General features: G+C 38.1%; 1 pseudogene; it reads left to right on the top strand.

Moving 5' to 3' along the window:
• The first annotated feature begins 3,896 nt into the window (after positions 1-3,896).
• Positions 3,897-27,243, top strand: part of LOC122661932 — a 42,438-nt pseudogene continuing 19,091 nt past the window's right edge.

Here is a 27,243-nt window from a genome sequence, read left to right as displayed (position 1 = left end):
TTTTTTAAGAATGCAACTTAACAAGTTTTTTTTTTGGTTTTCCTACTTGAAGACTTGTTTATTCTCTAATTTCAGTGCATGTACCATCAGTCTTGGAACAACTTAACTCAGTTTTTTTCTGCATTTGTGGATGGAGAACTCCCTTTTGTTGTTTCTCTTCAGATTTTTTTTTGGAAGACACCCTATGAAGTCAGTTTTCCTTGGATCCCCTATATCTACTTGTTTATCTTCTAATTCCAATGCAATGCACCTTTAAACTTGAAACAATGTACTTAAATGCAAGAATGCATTTATTAATCTTCAGTATAAAGTAGGCGTGCAATCATATATCATATAATTAAAGAAAAAAAAAGCATACCTACTCAAACAAGAATCATTTTGTAAAACATCTGTAGAGCCCCTTCGCATACTGAATATGCCTTAATAACAAGATGCACATTGAGCATCGAGGTCTTGCAGAAGAATCAAAGAGAAATCACATTAAAACAAAAAGAGTTCATTCATAGTATAAGGGTAAGTCTACTTCTATTAGTTGGAGAAAAAAGGAATTCTACCACTTTGAACTTATCATTCTTATTGATTGTATTACCTTTAAGTCTTTACCCAAAAAAACTTAGCCCATACAACTAGCTTTCACTAATCATATCACTTGTACAAATCAAATTAAATGAATCAAATATTGTATCCAAAGGAAAAAGATCATAACCCAAAAGGAGTTAACAAACAGAAAGTGAGTTTAAAGTTAGATATAAACATCCACAGAGATGTTACAATTAAGTAGCCAATGAATGTGAACATTTGTTGATTTATTTGCCCCTTGCATTGTTGATTTATTGTCAACATATTCGATGCTAAATCCAAAATTAAGGTAATTAGGCCATGAATCAAAATCATTTGGATTCAAATTAAAGTCAGTTCAAAGATAACTGCCATTTTGCCCTCATTTATGGTTCTCAAGACCATTTGGATTAGTTTCCTATATAAGTTGTAATGGGTATCATCTAGATCGTTTATTGATTGGTCCAATAAACCAATAAACCGTAACTTTTAGCTTTGGACATAAGGTGAATGAATAGATGAAGAATGTCTATATATTCATATCAGTTTGTATTCATTAGAAATATAAGAGTCCTGTCTGAATCTAAGGTCAAAACTAATAACTTCATATCCAATAACTCATTTATTGAATTTGGCTATCATAGGTTTGTATCAAATCAAGTTCAGTTATAAGTGCTTAGATTGAATCCACCCACATGCCATAGCCCTAAAGATAACATATTAAACATAACATGCCCTACTTAGAATTTAGATTCGTTAAAATAATGCTTGTTTTTTAATTGAAGTCCGTAGATGGTAAATAATATATGTTTCAAACACAACTCCATGACCTGATTTCTTCACTTCCTTAATCTCTTCTTTTTTTTTGGTAACTAAACCACCTCGCTATGCTTTACCAAATTAGCACGTGACCTTTTCAAGGAGCCATGTGAGTTTATTTCCTTGATTGCAATAGGTTTATTAACTTCACCAAACTTCAGTTGATAAAAAAACCTAGCACTAATTTATTTTCAGTTGAATATTAAGATAAACCTAGACTACAAACTTACAACAAAATGATTTGTACAAATCGAACACAAAGTTGGTTGCTTGTGTCTTGTAGTAAAAATAAATGCAAACTACAAGGATGAGTTCCCAAGATAAATACGTTTCTAAACATTTACTAACTTCACAGAACTTCACGGATTTCATCCCAAAAAAACTTCTTTAATCACAATTTAATTTGCTCTCATCCTCCTACAAAGAATTTTGGTTCCTCCAGGACAGTATTTGAATGGAAAACTTCTCATCCTTCAATAGAGTATTCATTCCATCGAGAAATTTTATTTAGTCAAGCTTTGATAGTCATTGCATTTTATGTTTGTTGCATGCTATTTAATCTTATTGAGTCCTCAACGATCTACGCAGTGACAAGGGGTTGCTTAGTAGATAATACATCAACTACGATAGATTCAGCTAAGACAGTATATAGTATAGTTCATTACACATGACAAGAAAAAATGACAAAAAAATAAAATAAAATTTAATACAAGGTAGCTCAAACCAGAAGAACTACACTAAACAAAAATAACTACAACAATTTTGTTGTCTCAAGAATGCATATACCAAACCCAAAACTCAAAACTATGGGATTTATTAGACACCAACTAAAACTTAAATCAGCAATAAAATTTCATCAATTAATTATTACAAACACCAATAATGTTTGTAACTAGATTAATAAAGAGAGAGAGAGAGAGAGAGAGAGAGAGAGAGAGAGAGAGGCATAAGTAAAACTTAAATTAATGAAGTTTGTGGTCAGTGAGAGCGCATGGGGCCGGGCATCCACTAAGAATGGATTTTCATTTCACAGAGGGTGGGGTAGTCATTTCACCCTTCTTGTGTTTGTAGGTGCCACACAACTTCGCAGTCAAAAATAAAAAGAAGGGCATAAGATAGCCGGAGATAGAACCTTTAGAGTTTAAATAATTAGACGTGCTATTAATATTTTTGTTTGGGATTATTTCTTAGATATACAATATAAAAAATTAATTATAAAATAAATAGATTTAGATAGGGGTGTCAATTGGTCCGGTTTTGGGCTATCGGTCTAGATCCTTAGCAGTTCCGGCTCTAAGGTGTTAAGACCATAACCAGACCAATAAGTTTACCGGATCCAAATTTGAGACCCAGGACCGTTAACTAATGGGTGGTCTGGTTCCAAACATTATTGGGCCCAAAACAAGGACAATGAGAGTTTCTCTAGGAAAACGGGAGCTTCATCATGCATAGGTATAGTCTTGTAGAGCCAAAAAATAAAGACATCAATGCATATATAAATAAGGAGACAGTTTTAAGAGTTCAAAATTTCCATTTTGATAAACCATAAATACTCGGGGGGCCAACCTCGATCTACCACGTGGCATGGCATGAAGAGAAGACGACCCAGACTCGGCTACATCAAGACTCATCCGCCAGACTTAAGAGGAAGAGACCCAATAGGTCACTCAAGGACCAAGCCACCAAGGTCACTACACAAGTTGGCAATGACATCACCACCCGGATTTACATCATCCTACTGGCAAAGGGATCTTATCCCAAAGGAGATGCACCTTGCTCGTGCACGACTCTCGTGGATCTTATCCAATACTTGAAGAGCACGCATGTCTATCTGCGAGGGAACACCTTCCTTATCCAGACTGAACCTCCAAAGAGGAGATGATCTACTACGTGATGGATTCTACTACCAAGGAGGCCTATCACTAACTACTTGGACTCTCCACATCGCCATACTTCGTTATAAATACTTAGGTATTCTCCCCCCCATGAACCCATATTGAATTCTAGTGATTCATTTGTTGTTGAGAGAGATCTAACTTAGGCATCGGAGAGTCCTAGGCCGGAACCACACCGGTTCTACCTTGTCCCTGACGTCCTTTTGCAGGTTGCGGCACCCGAAGGACCACCCGACGATTTCTTGACGTAATACATTTCAAACTCAACTCATATACAGATGAGTTAAAGAACATCACTTAAAAGTCCCAAGTAGTGTAATGCTATTAATAGATTAGGGTTTCACATTTCTAATTTCTAATTCAATTTGATCACATATCATTCGGTTCTAATGGTTCCGGTACTATTGGGTCCTTAATGGGCTATCGATTTTGGAATTGTTGGGAGACCCGGATCAGAACCAGCCCGGACCAATAGTATAACACTAGGATCAGATCCGTCCCAATAAACTATTGGGTGGTCCGATTTCAGTTCTTGTCGGTCCAGATCGGTTCCGATTTCCAGTTTTGATCCTAAATTTTCTTTTACCTTTAGTTTGGTACAATGGTACCCAACCCCACAGGGCAAATTTGAGCTTCCAAGCTTCATCACCGGAGATTTGATGGTCTGCAATTCTCGTCAGAAGATTCGAAATTATTATAGTATAAGGTTTCATCTGCAACAATCGAAATAAATTTTGTACGCGGGAGTACGGTGAGAATAAGAGATGTGGCACGAGGCGAGACGGTCGGAGAGGAAAGTTCATGATCTGATGGACGCTGCTCGGAAGCGAGCTCAGAGACGAGCTGTGTTTCTGGCGAAAAGGCGTGGTGATCCTCAACAATCACTTCAGTAGTCGGATCTAGGTGTCGTATGTACCGCGACGATGGCCTCTATCAAGCCACAGAAGATCAGCAAGGCCTGTAAGGATTTCCATCTCCCCAATGCTTCTTTAATGGCGAAAGAAATGAACAGAAGAAAAACCCCAAAAAAGTAATCCTTTCATTATGATGATGGTCTGTTGGTCTCGGGTTCGTTTCTCTCTTTCTCCCATCCTTCTATTCCTACTTATATTTCAATTTTTTCTATTCATTTAAATAGTCGCTCTCTCTTTTCGGTTTCTTACTTTTGAGGGTTTCGCGCTCTGCTGTTAATTATCGTATTTGTTGGGAGAGGTTTGGAAATATCCCGATGGAAACTATGATAAGCTGTTTAATTACTGATCGAAACAAGCAATGATGATTGATTGTATTGTAAATTTATGGTGAGACATTGATGCATTTCTGTAAATTAGTAGTACTAATTCCCATTGTGATACATTTCTCAATTTTAGAAAGGGATGTCAACATCAGTATCTTACCTCGAGTGGGAAGACTTCTGTATGAGCGCGTTACAAAACCTTGTTCACTCAGGTCCAACCCAACTTTGGTAATGCTCTGACAGAATGTTTCCGGCTTTCTTCTGTCCCGCAGGAAGGCAAGAACAGCAGAAATACATTTGGCAATACCGGTTTGTGTTCCTGCGGAATGAACTGGGCTGTGAGAACAGAGCCAAAAAAAGAAAAAAAAAGAAAAAAAAAAGGTTACACCATCTCATAGGCGGTGGTGTAAAGATTTAGAGATTGCAAGAAGTATCTCCATAAAATAATCACTTTGTGGAATCTTTGTTTAATCAGTATTCACCACCTCATTATGTGTCCTAGTTTAACTAAAGTTACACACCCATATACTCTGTTTTTGTTCTACTTATCTTAGAACCTTTTGATCCCAAGATTGAACTCCATAATTCCAATTTGACATTAATCCCTACTTTTGTTTCATCCACTAAAACAATATCATCAACAAAAAGCATACTCGAAGGACCTGATCTTGAATGTCTCTGGTTAAATCGTCTATGATAAGCACAAGCAACTAAGGGCTTAAAGCTAATCTTTGATCTAATTCAATTGTAATTGGGAATTCACTTCCTTGAACCCCCATAGATCTTACGTAACTGTACTATTATACATATCTTTAACTATGTCCACATATTTGGTTGAAACACTTCTCTTCTCTACTACTTGCCAAATTAACTCTCTTGGGACTTATCATAAGCTTTTTCTAGGTCAATAAAGACCATATGGAGATACTTCTTGCAATCTCTAAATCTTTCTATGAGTCTCCTAAGTAAATAGCTTTTGTCATGGATCCTCCTAGAATGAAACCAAATTGGGTTTTGGCTAGTTTCAATAACTCTCTCCCAGTTTCATAGTATGATTCATTAGTTTTATTCCTCTATATTTATTGCAGATTTGCAGGTCTGTATATCACCTTTACTTTTATAAATCGGAACCACACTGCTCTCCTCCATTCATCTATCATTTCCCTTGTGCTTGGTTAACCAAGATAAACCACAGATCAGTGTTTTGCTGCTGGTCATAAGCCCAGATAAAGGGGGATAGTTGGTGCGTCAGGTCAGCAACCGGCACGATAAAAACTTTAGCCAATCTCTTTTTACATGGATCATAGAGCAAGACCAATATTTCAACTTTATGAAAAACCATTAACAAGATGTGAAAAATAGAACTTTCAGCCACTTGTGACAAGCCAAAGCAGCCACCAAGAAATCTTAAGCAAGTCTTAAAAACCTACAGCATCGGATGCCACCGCAAGTCCTCTCTCTCTTGATTGGTTTTTCAGTTATATTAGATTCTGAGGTTGGTTACTGATAGAAATATTAACTGTCAATGCAATGTTTTGTGAATTCAGATTAGATGTGCATCAACTTTTGGGAAGATGAATCATTGTTGATCCTTAGGATGCAATTTGTAATTATTATCTTCTAAGGTAATGAGGAGATTTTGTAGAAAATAAAAGGTCATTACAACAATTAACTTTTGGCTGTTTTTGCCTTGTTACCTATTTGTTTCCTGGTCATTGCCATGGGAGCCATCTCCATTTTAGGCTAAAAATATTAGGCTGCTTACCTGTCAGGGGGGAGTTTTACTTCATTTTTTGGCAAGCCTTAAATGATTAGAAGTAGTTGGAACTGGTTTTCAGTGAGTCATTTGAGTAATAAGGGATATATATGTCTCGGTATGCTGTTTAAAGAGTTAACGTGAGTCTAAGGGTCAAGTTAGCTTGCTGAGAAGGGATTTCATAGCTACTTGAGCAAGCTACAATGACACCTTGATGTTGATCACAAGTCCATATGTACCCGCAAGAAACAAGCCCCAAAACCAGCCCAACAAGGTTGTGGATTCGATTTCTGTAAGAAGCAGCCTGGTTTGATGATGTGGAAAGTTTTTGTTGGTTCGATGGAACATCACCTAAGGCAGCCCCAGCCCAGAGAGGAGTTTTAGAGTAGAGTATGAACGAGAAACTGGTGGCATAGGATTCTGAGAACTTAGAGACATTACACTTAGGTTTGTACTGAAATAACTAGGATGAAACTCTTTAGCATTTTGTTGTGAACTTGAGCTGTGGAGTGAGAATAACGATGTTTGGTAAGAAGAGAAAGTCAAGCCTTAGATTTATGGGTTCCCCCAAGATTGAGGTACGTATAATTTCGAGGACGAAATTTTTTAAGGAGGGGAGGATGTAATACCTTGAAAATTTTTGGAAACCTTATTGGTAGTACATTTTAAGGTGAAAAAAAAAAACGATTTAACTTATAATGTGAGGTGCATGTATGCGAGATTATGTGATACATGACTGTGTATGGTACACACAAGAATTTGAATGGTTCGAGCTTGCGTGGTTCAAGATGGATACAGGTTAAATCGTTGTGAACCAAGTTAATTTCTGGTATATTAAAGTAGACCATGTTGGATATTATTTAATTCGGGCAGATTTAGTCTGATCAAAGTTGAATTTTGGAATTCTGATTTAGTAAATAGGTTAGGATTTTGGACATAATGTCTTGTCGGTAAAGCTTATTGGTAATAGTTTCTTCCAGCAAGGTTGTGTTAGCATATGCCGAGTTATTAGGAAATTCCATTAGGTTTTGATATATTTTGGCCAATAAGGAGATGGAGTTTCGGTCAGCCATAAAGAGCATTGGATGAGAAGAATTTTAAGAAGGAAAAAGATAAGGAGATGTAATAGGAGAAGGATTTTGCCAGTATATATAAAGTTGGCAGTATAACTTTAGAGTTTTAAAATAAAAAAAAAAAAAAAAAAAAAAAACACAAAGAGGTGAGGGAGAGCTGCATATAACATTTCACCCACAGACGGATGGGCAGTCAGTGAGGGTGATTCAGATTTTTAGGAAATGTCTATTTGAATTTTGAATCATATGGAACAAGTCCTACGAAACCACACCATTTCATTTGTAACGATTCTTTGGACGAATCAAGATATTCAAGAGGCTTCATGAGAAAAGATGAAGATATATGGTCCAAGTATCTACAATTGTTTAGAGATTCAAATATGTAAATTTCGAGGACGGAATTTTTATAAGGTGGGGGAAGGATGTAATACTTGTGCCCAAAATATAGGGGTAATTTGGACTTTTCACTTTTGCCGTAGATTCTGTGCCTACAACTGATTGGGGATCTTAAATTTTGATGCGTGATCACTTTAATTTGAGGTAAGATGATTAACTTTGTTAAGTATTTATTTTGTTGGACTTTGTACATAAGCTGGAAACTAGCATAGTGGTTGACATTAAACCTAATTAGCTAACCAAACTGTTTAACGGGATTATGACCACAAGGAAGATGCCAGATGAATGAAGGAGAAGTATTGTAGTCCCGGTCTATAAAAATAAAGGTGATATCCAAAGTTGCAATAACTACAGAACCATAAAGCTAATGAGTCATGCAATGAAACTTTGGGAGAAGGTTATTGAAGCCTGGTTGAGAAGAGAGACTCTTATCTCGATGAACCAGTTTGGCTTTATGTCAGGTAAATCCATAACTAAAGCTATCTACTTATTGAGGAGGCTTATGGAAAGATATAGAGATAGCAAGAAGGATCTCCATATGGTCTTCATCGACCTAGAAAAAACCTATGACCGAGTCCCTAGAGATCTAATCCAACATGTTCTAGTGAAGAGGGGGGTGTCAAGTATATATGTGGATGTCATTAAAGATATGTATGAGGGCGTGGTGACTAGAGTGAGATCTGTGGGAGGTCAGGGAAGGAATTCCCATTTACGATTGGATTACAACAGGGTTTAGCCTTAATCCCTTACCTTTTTGCACTTATTATGGAACTAAGAGCATTCAAGACGAGGTTCCATAGTGTATGCTCTTTGCTGATGATATCGTTTTGGTGGATTAGACAAAAGAAGGGATTAACACTGAGTTAGAGCTCTGGAGGTCAACTTTGGAAACAAGAGGATTTAAGATTAATCGAACGAAAACGGAGTGCATGATGTGTAATTTTAGTCACACCTTAATGGATACTAATATGGTGCGAATTGAGGAAAGAGAGATACCACAAAGTGACTTTTTTAGATATCTGGGATCAATAATAAGTAAAGAAGGTAACATAGAGGATGATGTTACACAGAGAATTAAAGTGGGTTGGATGAAGTGGAGAGGTGCGTCCGTAGTACTGTGTGACCAACGTATTCCTCTAAAACTTAAAGGAAAGTTCTATAGGACTGTTGTTCGCTCGACCATGATGTATGGGGCAGAATGTTGGGCAGTTAAGAAGTGTCATATTAATAAGCTTTGTGTAGCTGAGATGAGGATGTTACGTTGGATGTGTGGAAAAACAAGGAAGGATAAGTGCGTAATGAACATATAAGAGCGGACTTGGGAGTTGCCCTGATCAATGGCAAGCTCCGAGAGAGTTGTTTAAGGTGGTATGGTCATATTCAACGGAGACCTAGGGACGCCCAAGAAGGAGGAGTGATATGATTCCGTTTGAAGGGGCTAAAAGAGCTAGGGCAGACCTAAAATTACCATAGGAGAAGTGGTGAGGAAGAACATGCATAGTCTAGGTTTGGTCCCAAATCTGGCCTCTGGACAAGCCTATTAGAGGGCAAGGATCCATGTCGCTAACCCCATTTAGCCGAGATTATCCCGACATATTGGGTTGTGCCTTTTTCTTCCTACTATCTTTCATCTTTCTATTTATTCCTCATTATCCATTTGTCCTTTTAGTATATCTTTGTTTTCTCTATTTTGTTTTGTTTGGATCCATGTAGCCGACCCCATTAAGTTGGGATAAGGCTTAGTTTGTTGTTGTTGTTTGTAGTGTGGTCGAGGTTGAAGACCCGTATGTGCATTAAGGAAGTTTTATTTAAGTTATATTTTAAATCCTAGTCATAGGTGGGCCCCTCTTGATTAACAAATTTTAAATTAAAAGGGATGTTCACGTATGGAGGGGAAGATTCCTTGTCAAGGTGATATTTTGGAAGTTGAGAAAAAATAGGAAAGTATCTAAAATTGTGGGGATTGAAGGGATTTAAAAGGGACAAATTAAAGAAAGAAGGAAATAAGCAAATAAATTAGAAAAAAAAAAAAAACAAATTGGGAGAGACTCCAAACCGTGGGGGGAAAGCGAGAAAAGGAGAAAATAGAGGGGTGGAGATTCCCCACGTTTAGGAGGGGAACTGCTTGGCAGTTTAAAAAATAAATAAATATGAAAGAAAGAAGTTAGAGAAGTAAGAATGAGAGATTGAGTTAAGGTTGGAATCTAAGAGAGTGTGTGTGATTGAGATGTAATAGGAAAGAGGAGGAGATATATGGGGAGAGAGGGCTAGATGGTTGGGGCTATATTCTGCCCAAATCGTGAGAGAGTGGGAGAAAATTGTCTCACCTTAAATCGGCCAAGGAAGAAAAAAAGGAAAAAAAGGGAATCGTGAGAGAGAAACAAGAAGAAGAAGAAAAAGAAGAAGAAAAGAACCAAAAGAGGAGAGAGTTCTTGGTTTTAGAGGTTTTACTTTGATGGCATTTTAAAAGAAGAAAAGGGACTATTGTCATTTTGCCGCATCTTCTTTCATGGAGTTTTACATAGCACATTCTTTGAAGATTTGAGAAAAAAGAAGGAGGAGCACTTTGCTGCTGCTACTAAAACTTTGTTCCACAGAGTCGTCTTGGAGAAATTATATGAAAGAGAAGAAGTTCAGCAAGCTTACTCAAGTTTGAATTCAGAAAAATCAGGTTAGTGCGTTCAACGTTATATTTGGATTAAGTTCCATATTGTCGTGAGATCGATTTCAAAATCTGAATTAGAATAAGGATTTTTCTAGTGAAAGGTCAAGGTCTCAAAAGCAAGAAGAAGGGTAGGAGTGGAGTTGGATCTTCCGAAAGAGGTATGTTGAACTACACCATGTTCTAAGACCAAGCATTTGCTGATTCAGTTGATCATCGGTAAGTACTCTATGAATTAGTTTAGCTTTAAGCTAGCTCCTCCTCCTCCTCCTCTTTTAGGATAGATAGATCGTCGAAAGAAGGACCAAACCGAGGCTTGCACAACACTAAGAGTAAGTGAGGGTCCGCAACTCTTGTTGAAAGAGGGATTAGCTATCCGCTTATATCCAATTATCAAGACTAGGGTTTGATGCTTAAGGTTGTATTAAGAATTTTCTATGGATGAATGCACACATTGATCATGATTTGATAAGTATATTTGTAGTCTCATAAGTTTGAATCATGATTTCAAAGCATTCAAATTCGGATTTGGGAAGTGATGAGAGAGAAAATGAGATTTTTGCGTGTGAAAAGTATTTCTCGGTTGGATAAAATAGTAGTCCGAAATCTTTTATGTCTAGGTTTGGTCCCAAAAATTTAATTGGAACCTCGGTGTAGAGCCTATTGGAGGATCCAAGGATCCATGTCCTTACTCTTGAGACCATTGACCTTTCAATAGTTAAAATCCTTATGTATTAATTGTAGCCTTTTTCTTCCTACTATCTTTCATCTTTCTATTTATTCCTCATTTTTCATTTGTCCTTTTTAGTATATCTTTGTTTTCTCTATTTTGTTTTGTTTGGATCCATGTAGCCGACCCCATTAAGTTGGGATAAGGCTTAGTTTGTTGTTGTTGTTGTTTGTAGTGTGGTCAGAGGTTGAAGACCCCGTATGTGCATTAAGGAAGTTTTATTTAAGTTATATTTTAAATCCTAGTCATAGGTGGGCCCCTCTTGATTAACAAATTTTAAATTAAAAGGGATGTTCATGTATGGAGGGGAAGATTCCTTGTCAAGGTGATATTTTGGAAGTTGAGAAAAAATAGGAAAGTATCTAAAATTGTGGGGATTGAAGGAATTTAAAAGGGACAAATTAAGGAAAGAAGGAAATAAGCAAATAAATTAGAAAAAAAAAAAAAACATATTGGGAGAGACTCCAAACCGTGGGGGGAAAGCCAGAAAAAGAGAAAATAGAGGGGTGGAGATTCCCCACGTTTAAGAGGAGAACTGCTTGGCAGTTTAAAAAATAAATAAATATGAAAGAAAGAAGTTAGAGAAGTAAGAAGGAGAGATTGAGTTAAGGTTGGAATCTAAGAGAGAGTGTGTGATTGGGATGTAATAGGAAAGAGGAGGAGATATATGGGGAGAGAGGGCTAGATGGTTGGGGCTATATTCTGCCCAAATCGTGAGAGAGTGGGAGAAAATCGTCTCACCTTAAATCGGCCAAGGAAGAAAAAAAGGAAAAAAAGGGAATCGTGAGAGAGAAACAAGAGGAAGAAGAAAAAGGAGAAGAAAAGAACAAAAAGAGGAGAGAGTTCTTGGTTTTAGAGGTTTTACTTTGATGGCATTTTAAAAGAAGAAAAGGGACTATTGTCATTTTGCCGCATCTTCTTTCGTGGAGTTTTAGATAGCACATTCTTTGAAGATTTGAGAAGAGAGAAAGAGGAGCACTTTGCTGCTGCTACTAAAACTTTGTTCCACAGAGTCGTCTTGAAGAAATTATATGAAAGAGAAGAAGTTCAGCAAGCTTACTCAAGTTTGAATTCAGAAAAATCAGGTTAGTGCGTTCAACGTTATATTTGGATTAAGTTCCATATTGTCATGAGATCAATTTCAAAATCTGAATTAGAATAAAGATTTTTCTATTGAAAGGTCAAGGTCTCAAAAGCAAGAAGAATGGTAGGAGTGGAGTTGGATCTTCCAAAAGAGGTATGTTGAACTACACCATGTTCCAAGACCAAGCATTTGCTGATCCAGTTGATCATCGGTAAGTACTCTATGAATTAGTTTAGCGTTAAGCTAGCTCCTCCTCCTCCTCTTTTAGGATAGATAGATCGTCGAAAGAAGGACCAAACCGAGGCTTGCACAACACTAAGAGTAAGAGAGGGTCCGCAACTCTTGTTGAAAGAGGGATTAGCTATCCGCTTATAGCCAATTATCAAGACTAGGGTTTGATGCTTAAGGTTGTATTAAGAATTTTCTATGGATGAATACACACATTGATCATGATTTGATAAGTATATTTGTAGTCTCATAAGTTTGAATCATGATTTCAAAGCATTCAAATTCGGATTTGGGAAGTGATGAGAGAGAAAATGAGATTTTTGCGTGTGAAAAGTATTTCTGGGTTGGATAAAATAGTAGTCCGAAATCTTTTAACCATAGTTAGAAGTTGTTTCATGGTCTGAAAAATTTAGTTGGAACATGGTGTAGTTCACCATACCTCGTTTGGAAGATCCAACTCCACTCGGACCACTCCTACCCTCCTTACTCTTGAGACCTTGACCTTTCAATAGTAAAATCCTTATTCTAATTCAGATTTTGAAATCGATCCCACGATAATATGGAACTTAATCCAAATATAACGTTGAATGCACTAACCTGATTTTTCTGAATTCAAACTTGAGTAAGTTTGCTGAACTTCTTCACTTTTATATAATTTCTTCAAGACGAATCTGTGGAACAAAGTCGCAGTAGCAGCAGCAAAGTGCTCGTCTTTCTCTCTTCTCAAATCTTCAAAGAATGTGCAATCTAAAACTCCAAGGAAGAGGATGGGCAAAAAGACAATAGTCTGTTCCTTGTCTTCTTTTAAAATGCCATCAAAGTAAATCCTCTAAAACTGAGAACTCTCTCCTCTTTTTGTTCTTTTCTTCTTATTTTTCTCTCTCACGATTCCCCTTTTTTTTTTTTTTTCCCTCTTCCTTGGCCGATTTAAGGTGAGACGATTTTTCTCCCACTCTTTCACGATTTGGGCAGAATATAGCCCCAATCGTCTAGCCCTCTGTCCCCTTATATCTCTCCCTCTTTCCTATCACAATTCAATCACACTCTCTCTCTTAGATTCCAACCTTAACTCAATCTATCCTTCTTACTTCTCTAACTTCTTCCTTTCATATTTATTTATTTATTTGTTTTTTAAATTACTGAGCAGTTCCCCTCTCAAACGTGGGGAATCTCTACCCCTCTATTTTCTCCTTTTCTCGCTTTGCCCCCACGGTTTGGATTCTCTCCTAATTTGTTTTTTTTTTTTTCTAATTTATTTGCTTATTTCTTTATTTCGTCCCTTTTAAATCCCCTCAATCCCCACGATTTTAGATACTTTCCTATTTTTTCTCCACTTCCAAAATATCGTCTTGATAAGGAATCTTCCCCTCCATATGTGTAAATCCCTTTTAATTTAAAATTTGTTAATCAAGAGGGGCCCACCTATGACTAGGATTTAAAATATAACTTAAATAAAATTTCCTTAATGCACATACGGGGTCTTGAACCTCTGACCTCACTAATTAGGTTAATTGTCAACCACTAAGCTAGTTGCTAGCTTATGCATAAAGTCCAACAAAATAAATACTTGACAAAGTTAATCATCTTACCTCAAATTAAAGTGATCACGCATCAAAATTTAAGATCCTCAATCAGTTGCCGGCACAAAATCTGCAGTAAAAGTGAAAAGTCCAAACTACCCTTGTATTTTGGGCACGGGTATTACAACCTGAGTTACTGTTCACGTGAACAGTGATTTGGGGGCTGATATGGACAGTTGGTGTGAAGATTAGCTGCTGGATGTTGGTGGAATATTCTATTAGAAGCTGCTATTAATTAAGTTTCTATTTTTTTAATAGTTTCTTTGTTATTAAGTCTAGGTATCTAGTAGTTTCTAATTTTGTTTCTTTCTTTGTAGTAGTTATTATATTTACTAGTTTCTAATTTTGTTCCTTGCATGTTGGCTGAATTATAAAGCCTAGTTTCTATTTTTAGAAGTTGCTATTTCTTTTAGAAGTTACTATTTCTTAAGTTTCTAATTTTGTAAGCTGACCTATTCCATTAAATAGGCAGCCCCTCTTGTAATAAAAACAGATTTGCAGAATAGAATTTGTGGCCAAGCTTGCCATCGGTTATGGGAGGATTTCCATGTTTCAATAGTTGGGATTGCTGTGGGTGAGAGAGCAATTCTCGTACCCCGCCTTCTCTTCTGTATCCTTTTCTTCTTCTTCTTCTTATCCTTTTTATGTTCTTCTTCATATGTAACAGAAAAGTAGCAATTAAAAAAAAAAAGAGTTGCAGTTTTTAATTTGTTCTTTTCATTGTATCAATCCTGGCTACAATTGATCTCCCGCTGGTTTCTCTGGTTCGAGGTTGACTTTTGCATTACACCTTCTCATCTTTTCTAAAATTCTTATTCCTGCCATACTTTGGCTTGCCACTTTTAACCATTCTTCAACCTGTTACATTCCTAATTTGCATACTTTCTTCTTACTTATGCTTCTGCAAACCCCATAGACTGCGTCATTGAACTAATTTATACCAGGTGTTTGTAAGCCAGGGAGGCTGTTGGTGGGGGTTGCAAGCAGGAGTCACTCAATGTTGTTAGCTTAGATAATATTATTAGTAAGAGGTTTTGCGTGATGGTGATACAGTTTGGTCATGGCATTCTCCTGTTAGTGGTTCCAGCACATGGGAATAATGTGTTAGAATATCTATCTCTGGATCTTCTTATTTCCACGTGGGAAGTTTCATTTCGTTAGTCTTTTGGAAGGTGGTTGAAAAGTCATTTAAAAGCCTTATATGTTAAAAGAGATTCAAGATAATTGCATGGTAGGATATGGAGTTGAAATGGTCAGGATGTTGTATGCATGGCTAATCCAGAGCTGTCTCTTTTATGATGGACAGGCTGAATCTGCCATGTCGTCCCTCCATATGAAGAAACCCATGCTTAGTCCTTCCTAAATTGCTTCCTTTTTGGGGTGCACTTGAGTTCATGCATCTCAAAATTATAAAGTAGCTTAAAGAGTTAGAAAGTAGTATTAGCCCTTGGGTTCTAGTAAGTCAAAGTTTTTAAAAGGACTGGATGATTTCCTTTTGTTGAAAGAGGGAATCAACATGTTTCTGTGAATTAGTAAGTGAAGGTTTTCTATTTGCCAAAGAATTTTAGCTACCATATAAAAGAAAGAGGCTTGCTAAGCTATATGTTTGGATTGTTATTTGCTTTATCAAATCTAAGTTGAGTCGCTGCTCTTTTTTGCTGGTTATGTGAATATGTGGTTGGTGCCCTTTGAGTTCTAGCTTGTACTAGACCCTAGATAAATTGTTGCTTATCTAAATATCTATTTCACTTCTTCTTCTCTATTTATTTAGTATTTGGGCCTGCTACTTGTGGGACACTGCCTTGCTGTACTACATCACCTGGAGCCTCCTGATGGAATTGACTTTGTATTTCTCCCAACCTGCTTGGATACCAAGAAGAAAAAAGAAATTTCTTGATTACTGCATGGACTCTATCAATTGGCATCAATGAGGAACCAGACCAACTAAAGATTCAGTTTTTTTAGACCTATTCTTTTGTTCTTTTAACTTGTGATGACATGGTGGATGATTGCATATTTTTCAAGGATAAACATTGCAACTTCTGGGGTTTGGTTTCTTGTTAATTTAGTATCTTTTATTAAATTCATTTGTACTATTTTCTCAGTGATTACAAAGCGTATTATTTGTAGCAAATTTTGTTTTTTCTCCTTAAATCAAGCTCACTATTTATAGTGTCTGATTTTACTACTTTTAGCAGGTTTCTGGTTTTTAGTCAGACCAGGAGTTTGGTTTGCGTGAGAACCAAGTTTTTTGAGTTCTAAATTAAATTATGTTTGAGTTGAGTCTTAGAGTTTCACTTGGTGTCTTTAGTGTCGATTATGTAAGACACAGTGAACGCGGTAAGTTTTCTCCATTGCAACCTAGTGGTCACGGCTTCGAATTGGGAAACAGCCTCTCTGCATAGTGGGGGTAGCTGCATACACTATGACCCTCCCCAGACCCTGCAGCGGCAGGAGCCTCGTGAACTGGGTACGCCTTTTATGTAGGACACAGTGAAGACCAATGAAATGAGATTTTGTTTGGAGCCAAGCACATGCGTGGAACACTTACAATTTGGGTAGTCTTATTCTTTGTCTAGTACTTCACGAGTCATGATCAGCTGCACACATGTGTAGAGTAATTATTTTTCACGTTTGCTGCTACATTGACACTTGTCCTATCAATAACGAAGAGAATGTCACCCCATCATCTAATTTTTCATTTTTCTTCTTATTATTATTTCCCATCCTCTCTCTCTCTCTCTCTCGTCAGGTAAGGAAGTTTTTTAATACATTAACTTCCTCTCTCTTCCGTAATCACGTTTCCTTCTTTCAATCAATCAATCTCTCCCTCTTTCTTTCTTCTCTCTCATGGTCTCTGTGTCTTTTGAGTGCAAATCGGAATGCTGCAAGTGCCGATTGTCACACTCACTCTCACTGCAAGTGCTGGTCACCGCTGCTAGTGGTGGTGCCCCTTGCACACACACACACACACACACACACAGGGAGGGAGAGGGAGAGAGAGAGAGAGAGAGAGAGAGAGAGAGAGACCGTCACTGGTGTGAGATGTATCAGCTCAGCAACTTATGTGAAGACTGACTACCCTTCACGTATGTGCAGTTGATCCAGACTCTACTTTCACGGCCCCATTGCAATACTGATGCAGTAGCTCTATTGTGGAAATAGGAGTCTTTCATTTGTGCACCCCTTGCAGGCTCTTTTTCACTACTGTACTGCAATGATCTCTGTGATCTTCTCAAACTCTTCCCTGCCATTGATATGTGCAGTTCCGATAAATTTATTGCCACTTCTTTGTTTATTAATTTTCTTTTCCAAGGAAAAGATTAGAATATTTGTTTGTATGGCATGTCATATCAGTGGAGATAGTATAAGAGAGTTCCGTTTTTGTATTTTGAATCTCATTGTTGTGCTTGGACATCTAGTTTGTCTTAATAAGTATTTATTTGTTTGATTTATCCATTTCAGGATTCCATGGAATGGGAAACAGAATATATTGATTGACAGGTGAATTCTTTGCATATTTGGAGTTATTCATGTATTGTTGGCCAAGCAATCTTAACTAACTCTCTCGTCTCTGTAAAACAGATTTGATGGTTGTGCTCTTCTTGATTTCATCCGAGAATCTGATTCCAGACATTCTCGGGTCCAGGAAAAAACGGTGGAAGAAGAAAAACTCGAAGAGTTTGTTAATTTTGAGCGTTATCGGGATTTAATTAAGCATCGCCGTAGAGGATGTCGGTACTTTTTTGTGTTTTTTTTTCTGTACTTGTATTAAAACCGATAAGCCTTTTTTTTTTTCTTCTATCTGTACTGTTATGCTTTTTCTTGTCAATTACCATTCAGACCATGTCTAGGACCCTGCATCTCCCCTCCCTCCATTCGTTTGTTATTGTTTTTAAAAAAAAAAAAATCAATATAGGATGGAATTGTTGATGTCAATTTTTACGAGCCAAGTTCTGTCTATTAACAGTAACTGATGAAGATGGTTTACGGCATGCTTATGAAGAAATGGAGGCAAAGACTGTGGCTCTGTTTACATCGGACAGGTTTGAATTCTTTGTTGTTGCCTGTACTGTATAATTTCCTTGTAATTACTTGAATAAGAAGTATTGAAGGTCTATGTTCTTTACATATTATTTATACATGTGTAAGTTTCATAGATAATTTTTACATTTCTTGGATTTATCTTTCCTGCATGTAATATTGTGTTTCTTTGGATCTAGTGAGAGTTGACCTTTCATAAAACCATATGAAGTTGGGCATGTTGACAACCGGAAGCTTAGCAGAACATGCATAGCTAATTAGTTTCCATCAATCTTAATGCCTAAAGCAAGAATTATCTGAAAAGAGTTGACTTTTGATGATTGATCGAACATGCATGTGTGATGATATGCTCCATAGTTCCAGACGCAAATTTGAAAAGCTCCAAAGTTGTAAAGCATGTGTACAAGTAGATGTACGCGCATGTATGTTTGTCTTGAAGTGCGTATGTATGTTTGTCTTGAAGTACGTATGTATGATGTGCTTGGTATCAGTCTTTTAAAAGCCAAAAACTTACTCGACACTTTAAGAACCTACAAATTACAAAATATTGTTAGCGTATGTACATTTTTTTTAATACAGGATTTGAACCCGTGACCTCAAGGTTATGAGCCTTGCGAGCTACCAAGCTGCTCTACCCCTCGTTGAAGAGAAGAACTAGGTAGGAATGGACAAACGAGAATTGGATGGGCAGAGCACTCATCCATAAACTGGTCACTGGCGCAAAAAATATTCAGAGATGTAACCACCGGAAATAGCAAGCCCGAATCTTTGGGACCAGATGCGGTTAGCAGTGACCCATAGGTCTCTTCAGCGGTGAAATGTGCCAAAGGCTTGCGTACTTAAGTAGGCGACCAGTCTGGATAAAACAAGATGAATCCGAGGAAGAGGAACTCATTGGGACTCGTATAGTTCCTTTTCTTGTAGGGGATCCTATTTGGGTAGGGTTTGCTAGTCAGTAGCAGAGGTCTCAGCGAGCCTGTATCGGTTAGTTAGATAGTATTGGTTTATTCCTACCTCTCTTGATTGATCAACCGATGTTAGTACTTGGATTCTTACGTTTCAAAGTTCCAATTTCCATAAGGATGAAACTACATTAATGTTCATTAGAGAGAGAGAGAGAGAACTGAAGAAGCAAGCTATTGGAAGTTCGAAACAATCAAAACATACATTTGGTTTATATGTTCTTGGAATTGGTCATTTTCAAGTATACCTAGTCTCACATTTGGTTTATACTATTCGTAGAAAATATGATCTTATCATTTGGTTTAGAGAAATGTTCTTGTTCTCTTTGATTGATCAAATGATTTTATTTTTACATGAGACTTTTGTATTAGGTAGAGCACAAAACCAACTTTCCAACAAATCTAAGATTGCTTAAATCTGATTTATTTTGAAGAAGTTATGTTCAGGTCAAACAATATTTAGTGTGTGCGAATGCTATCAAAATCGCTTTGAATAAAAATATCAAAAGAAATGAATATTTTACCGCACTTTTGGTTTTTAGCAATGTTTTACCATATTAATATTTATGGAATTTGTAGATTTGAGAAAAACCTCAGCATTAGAAAGTTGAAAATTTCATCTTCCACCAAAAATCTAGTTTGTGTTCTTGAGCTGGGGGTTGACTTTTTATCCTTTTGGAATTTGATTTTTCAACTATTTTTATTGGATTTTTTTTTTATGAATAAAAAATGCATTACCAAAGCTCGAGGGGGACGGGGGAAAAAGATGGGGGGGGGAATATACAGAGGAAAGAGAGGGGGGAATATACCGAGAAAAGCGAGGAGGGGGGAATATAACGAGGAAAGAGAGGGGGGGAGGAAACAATACAAACCCCAGACCAAACTAAGAGGGGGTATGGGGCCGTAAAATAGAAACATCAATCCCCAGGAAATAACAATATGCCTATTCCTTTGGGAGTAAAAAATGGGCTTATGAGGGAGAAAGCTGAGCTTCGAGGAGACATCAAAAGAGATGGCTTTCCAAATCAAGTCGAAAGACCGAGAATTGGAGGTCCATCTCCTAAGATTCCTCTCCATCCAAATGTGGTAAAGGGCGGCGCCAAACACGAGCTTGCCAACAATGTCGCAAATAGAGCAGCCAAGGTAAGTCATGACCAACCAGAGCCACTCTCTAGCAAAGGGGAGGGGTCTCCTACTACGAGGCCAAATAAACGTAAGGGCTTCTCTTCCCATATGGTAGAGGTAAAGGGACAAGCAAAGAAGAGGTGGTCAATTAAACCAGTGCAAGACACTTACTTATGAATAATATCTTAAGTAAATGAAATAAAAAATATAAAACATTTACTTAAATGATATTTGACATAAATAAGTGCCAAAACTTGAATTGACTTTAATTAAACCAGTGCAAGGCACCCTACAATAAGGCGGCAGCCGCCTAGGCACCTAGAAATCCGCCTAGATGCCTAGGCGCTGCCTTAACAACTATGCTCAAAAGACTATTTTAGCCATTGGTTGGGTTCTATAGACCTTGGGCTTCTTATTTTTAGGTTTATTGATATAATAGGCCTCTTTTATAAGCCCATATTAGGGGTCTTAATTCTGTACACAAGATTAATTATACAGATGAGGTTGTGTGAGTCCTTAAGTAGTCAAATCTAAAAAGAGTCATTTTCAGTCTGTTTTATATCAGCTTAAGTTAGTTTAAACTTACTAGGAACGATAATAGTCATTAGTGGAGTCAATTATTGGTTTTTGGTCTTTATATATGTAACAACCCCCTTTTACGATAGAGTTGATTAAATGAATGGATGGATTAGGTTGGTATTTTGGAAATTGCCTTAGTGGGGAGGTGTCTTCTCTCCCCCTGTCACGTTATTCTCTCTCTCTCTCTCTCCTCTCTCCTCTTATATGACTTCTCTCTCCTCTCTCTCTTATGACTTCTCTCTTGATGCAGATAAGTCACCTAGAGGGCGTATTTTATTAGAAATAAGCCTTGGGTTGGGTTATGTAGGTGTGGGGCCTTTGATCCCATGGGTTTTCTTTGTAATGGGATACTTTAATGGGCCTAAAATATGGGTAGAAAGTATGAAAACGGGATTTATTTTGTTAGTTTAGTTAAGAGTCCTGTTTTGAATCACTTTCTTTCATTATTTTAATTTCATAGTCAGTTTTTGTTACCTTGTTAGTTAAGGATAGGGTTAGGCCTTTTCTTTTTAGTGTTTGAGTCTGTTTTATAGTCTTCTATATAAATTTGTAAGGGGCTATAGCCTTGTACACGAATTTGATTAACGAGATTGAGAAAGAAAAAAACATAGCTTTGTGCTTTGCTCTGTGAGAGAGTATGGTGAGATGCCAGACCAATATACGGTGAGAGGCCGTGGGTGAGAGACCTGGGTTAGAGAGATTACCCTATCTTTTTCTTCCCTTCTTCGATTTCTTGTTTTGAAATTTCCTACAAATCTGAGAACCGATTGAAGTATTTACTGTTGTTGGACCCGAGGTTTGCGATTTTCTTGTGAACTGATTATCTTTTGTGACTAGTCTACATTATTTGGTATCAGAGACATGGAGGGATGGTAGATGGAGTCAAAGGTTGCTGAATTCTACTTCCCGTTGAAGGATGATCATGCAAGTCTGATTCCACATCTCACATCTGTACCAAACTCGTGGATGAGTTATATTTTTTTTTTCAAGAAGTGGAGAACTGAGAAGTGGAGAACTGATGCAGATAACTCACCAAGAGGGCTTGTTTTATTGGAAATAAGCCTTGGGTTGGGTTAGGTCTTGGACCTTTTATCCCATGAGTTGGTCTTGGACCTTTTATCCCATGAGTTTTCTTTGTAATGGGCCTAAATTATGGGTTGAAAGTAGGAAAACGGGATTTACTTCGTTAGTTTAGTTAGAGTCCAGTTTTTTATTCAGTTTCTTTCATTATTTTAGTTTCTTAGTCAGTTTTTAGTTAAGTTATTAGTTAAGGATTTGGTTAGGCCTTTCCTTTTTAGTGTTTGAGTCTGTTTTTTAGTCTTCTATATAAGCTTGTAAGGGGCTATAGCCTTGTACACGAATTTGATTAATGAGATTGAGAAAAAAATACATAGCTTTGTGCTTTGCTTTATGAGAGAGTATGGTGAGAGACCAAAATACGGTGAGAGGCTATGGGTGAGAGGCCTGAGTCTTAGAGAGACTACCCTTTTTTCTTCTTCCCTTCTTTGATTTCTTGTTTTTTATTTATTGTTTTGAAATTTCCTGTAAATCTGAGAACCGATTGAAGTATTTACTGTTATTGTACATGAAGTTTGCGATCTTCTTGTGGACTGGTTATCATTTGTGACTAGTCTACATTATCTCTTCTCTCTCCTATCTCTTACCCACGACTTCTCCCTTCCCCTCATCCTTGTGATTTCCTTTCTTCCCTATCCTTGCACCTCATTTCTAGCAGTCTTTTTCCTTCTGTCTTAGAAAAAACTCACCACCAACAGATCCCTTGATCAATTTACATTATATGGTATCAGAACTTAGTCTAACCTAGCCATGGATACTTTATTTTTTTTTTGGAAAAAGAAAGAATTAATATATTGAAATAAGGGGGAATTTACATCCTTTGGTACAAGTGGCCCGCGGTATCTCTATAAATGAGATTCCGAAGGGGGTGGGGTAAAGTGTCTATACAAAAATCTATATCCATAGGAGACTGAGCAAAATTTGCTAGCCAATCTGCACAGTGATTTCCTTCCCTATAACAAAAATTGAAGGAAGTAGATCGAAGGGTGCTAGCTATATACTTAATCTGATGAATGATGTCCCACGCTTGCCAAGGAACCGAGGAGTTATCAATGATGAATCACAGATTTAGAGTCAGAGTATATGATAGCATTGTGGTAGCCCTTAGCCTTAGCTACATGGAGACAACCTAAGATGGCGTTGAACTCAGATTGGTAGATGGAAATGGATTGGATTGCCCCTGCCTTGGCAAAGATAATTGAGCCTTCATGCGTTTGTCCGATAGGACCAAATCCCCCGAGGCCACCTTTGAAGGAGCTGTCACAGTTGATGGCAAGAATGTTAGGAGGGGGAGAGATCCATTTATGCAAGGTCTGCCGCTTGGGAATGAAGGAGATTTGAATTTTCCAAGAGCTGAAGAATTGCCTATTTCGGCGTTATCAGTCACCTTTTAATTAAGAAGGTTGAACTTCAATCTGGTGTCTTGGATAATTCACGCGATAATCCCCTGTTGCTGCTCATGCTTCCCGGAGTGGATTCTACTGTTTCGCTCTGCCCATATTTTATTGTTAGAGTTATTAGAATAGTTGTATAAGGGTTGTTCTGTCATTGTCTTATTATTAGACATGGCTAAGTTGTATTTTTGTTATTTTCTTCTTTATTTCTATTTACCTCCCTAGGGAGGTCTATGTAATTCTTAGAAGTGATTAAGGAAGTGAATATGTGTGTTGAGAATCACTCATCACACATAATCGATTCTCCCCAAAACTCTCTCCTTCTCCTCTCCTCTTCTCTTCTTCCTCTTCCCTTTGCTATAAATCTGCTTCTAGTGCTTGAATCTTTCCATTCATAAAAACTAACTCGGTATCAGAGAAATTCCTTCATTGGTTTGAGAGTCGAATAAGTCTTGGCTGTTCTCTTCACCTCTTCTTGGAACCCTAGAAAGGTAGAGGGTTCCATTAGAGGATATACCATGTGAAATGCCTCACATAACTTATTCTTTGGAGCTGTTTCTTTCAAACCAACAGCAATGGAGGAAGATTCCTAGCTCACGAAGCACATTTGAAGCACTAGGAGCTGGACAGAACATTACCGCCAGCTGTAGAGTCTTCTGTTCATCTCTCTCACATCTCTTCACCTATTGGGATGAGGACTGCAGCCTCTGAATCGCCTGATGGTCCTCTTTCAGACCCCCAACAGCTTAGTTCCTAAGAGGAGCTGATTGAGGAGTATAACTCCAATCAGTGGTACTCTCCAGGTATCCGCGGATTCTGGTTCTTCTTTCTTTTGAGTGCTTTGTTGGATGTAATGAGTGGAATAGTCTCTTTTTTATCATCTATTTGAGTGCTTTGGTTATCGTGGAATGGAATCAAGGCTCATGTTGAGTGTTAGTTGCAATTTTTCATCAAGGATGTGCCCTCGGGTTACTTGTTAGCTGGACAGCTGCTTGTTGATTTGTTCTCCTTCGTTGGCTGAGTTGTTGTGCAAGTTTTTTCTTGTTGGCTAAATTTGTGTACAAGGTATTTATCAAAGATTTAATCCTTCTTGTGTGTTGCTGCAACTGTTTGGGGCAGATTATTTGCCCTTTGTTTGCTGGATTTAATCCCTGTTGTGTGTTGCCAGGCTCTTGGCTGATTGGTTAAGTTTTTGGGACTCTGTCTACCATATCTGGGAGTAGTACTGAGGTCGTGGACCAGCCCACTAGTAGTTTAAGTGGTGGTTTCCTACTATGGCTTCTTTTGATAACCCTAACACCCAAATCTCTTGTAAGTTGGACAATACCAACTACTTGGATTGGTCCGTCGGAAGATGTCTCCAAAGTAGGGGAAAGTTGGGATATATTACTAGCTCTATTAAGGAGCTTGCCATTCGATCCATGATATCTCGGTAGGAGGTTTATGGACTAGGAAACTTCTAAGGAGATGTAGGGGTGTTGGACTTTGATCGAGTTGGTGACTATGCAAAGGTGTACCAAATCCACCAAAGGTCACCAATATGAAGCAGGTGATAGGAGCATCTCGAATACTACAACACTATTATTAGCTTGTGGTAGGAATATGATCACTACAGGTATCTTCGATTGTCCAACTCTGAGGATGAAGCCAAGGTTTACAAGAATCAAGAAGTTGAAAGGATCTTTTCTCTACTTGGTTGGCTCAATCCAAAGTATGAGCCCATTCGTCTGCAGATCCTAGGGAAGTCTCCCTTTCCATCCTTAGATGAAGTATGTAGTTACTTGCAAAGTGAGGAAACCAGTAGAACAACTATGGATATTGCTCCATCAACAGAGAGATCTGCTCTTGTTTCTAGTTCCCACAGAGACTGGAAAAGTGGGGGGAAAGGCCAAGGGCCAACTCATGAAGATCTTCGTGAGAGATTTAAATGTGATCACTGTGGAAAGCTTGGACACACCAAGTACAGGTGTTGGGATCTTCATGGGCAGCCCCTTGGTATGTGTGGTGGTTCATCTAGTGCCCGTGGAGGCAAGCGAGGGGGAGCTAGGGCTCACTCTGTGACATCTCAGTTTGAGACATCTGGACCCCAGCCTGCTCCTGATTCCCTTTCACAGGATGATATTGCAGCCCTCCGCCGGCTGATGTCTAACCTTGGAGGGTCAACTACTTTTGCCTCAGCTCTGCAGGTCTCATCTGCTCCTTCTACTGCACCCACCTGGATTATTGACTCTGGAGCCTTTGTTCACATAACTGGTATGTCATAGTATTATGATTCCTACTCCATTTGCTCTGGCCGGGACAAGGTAAGGGTTGCTGATGGTTCCCTTTCTTCTGTCTCTGGTAAGGGTAATGTGAGAGTTACTCCTTCTATTTCCCTTGAGTCTGTCCTTCATGTTCTTGATTTTGCTACCAACCTATTATCAGTGAGTCACCTAACCAAATCCTTAAATTGTTGTGTCACTTTCTTTCCTTCCTATTGTCTTTTTCAGGATTTGGAGATAAAGAGGGTTATTAGCAATGGGATTGAAAAAGGAGGACTCTACCTTCTTGAACCATGGTTACCTGATCAATCTACTGCTGCAGCTTATGTTTGTGGTTAGAGTGACTGTAGTACTCTGGAGTCTGTAATGCTTTGGCATCAACGTTTGGGTCATCCCTCTTTTGTTGTTATGAGGAGACAGTTACCCCATTTGTTTACTTCTTTTCCTTCTTTTGTTTTTCAGTGTGAATCTTGTATTTTTGCTAAACATTGTCGCACATCTTATCCTTATCGTGGCAATAGATCTACTGCACCTTCTCTTGTTCATACTGATGTTTGGGGGCCTTCTCTTACTACTTCTTTGTTTGGATTTCGTTGCTTTGTTTCATTTGTGGATGACTATCCTAGATCTACTTGGACTGTTTTGTTGAAACAAAAGAGGTGATGCTTGTGATGCTTTCAAGGATTTTTATCAACTTATTAGTACTCAGTTTGGTATTCGACTCCAAATTGTTAGGTCTGATAAGGGGTGGTGAGTACATGTATGGGGGGCTCCAACAGTTCCTTACTGATAATGGCATCATCCATCAACTGGCCTGTGTTGACCCCCCTCAACAAAATGGGGTGGCTGAGAGAAAAAACCGCCACTTGTTGGAATTCACCAGAGGTCTTCTCTTTGGTATGCATGTGCCTAAGACTTTTTGGTCTGATGCACTTCTTACCGTTGCCTTTCTTATTAACCGGATGCCAACTCCACTCCTTAGCTCCAAATCTCCCTTGGCTCTTCTTTCTCCTCAATCCTCAGTCTTCTCCTTGCCTCCAAAAATCTTTGGTTTTGTTTGTTATGTTCATGTTAACAAATCAGCCCGCACCAAGCTTGATCTCAAAGCTCTCAAGTGCATCTTCTTGGCTACTCTGATTCAACCAAAGGGTATAAGTGCTACCATCCTCCTTCCCGAAGGTGACTTCTTTCCAAAGATGTCACCTTCTTTGAGTCTATTCCTTACTTTTTTTTTCCTCAGCATCCTCTTCAGGGAGAGAGTACTAGAAATGAACAGGATGCTGATGTCATTCCTTTTCTATCTCCCTTGCCTACCTCCATTTCCCCATTCCTATTTGATATTGGAAAATACAAAGAAGTTGATGTTGTTGATGCTGATGGTGTTGTTGATATTGATGCTAGTAGTGGTGGTGATGTTAGCAAAAAAACAAGAATACAAGGGAATAAGATTCAAAGATGTTGTATTCACAAGAGGTGAATGCTTGTTGAAGGGAAAAGGAAAGCAACCCTGGTATGCGTTGCAGGGAAAGCAACCCTGCTAAAACCCCTCTTTGGTTCCACATCCTCAGTCTCATCCTCCTCAGTCAGGTAATACTTCTCCTTTTAAATTAGATCTTCCCAATGCTATGAGAAAGGGGAAGAGAGCTTGTACGAACCCCATAGTCCAGTTTGTTTCCTATGACTCTATTTCTCCTGCAGGTATTGCCTTTTCCACTGCCCTTGAGTCTTCTTCCATTCCCAAAAATGTCATAGAGGCCTTATCCGGTCCAAAATGGATGCAAGC

This window comes from Telopea speciosissima, chromosome 5, assembly GCF_018873765.1.
Source record: "Telopea speciosissima isolate NSW1024214 ecotype Mountain lineage chromosome 5, Tspe_v1, whole genome shotgun sequence".
Classification (NCBI taxonomy): Eukaryota; Viridiplantae; Streptophyta; class Magnoliopsida; order Proteales; family Proteaceae; genus Telopea; species Telopea speciosissima.
This window is presented reverse-complemented; position numbering and strand designations above follow the sequence as displayed.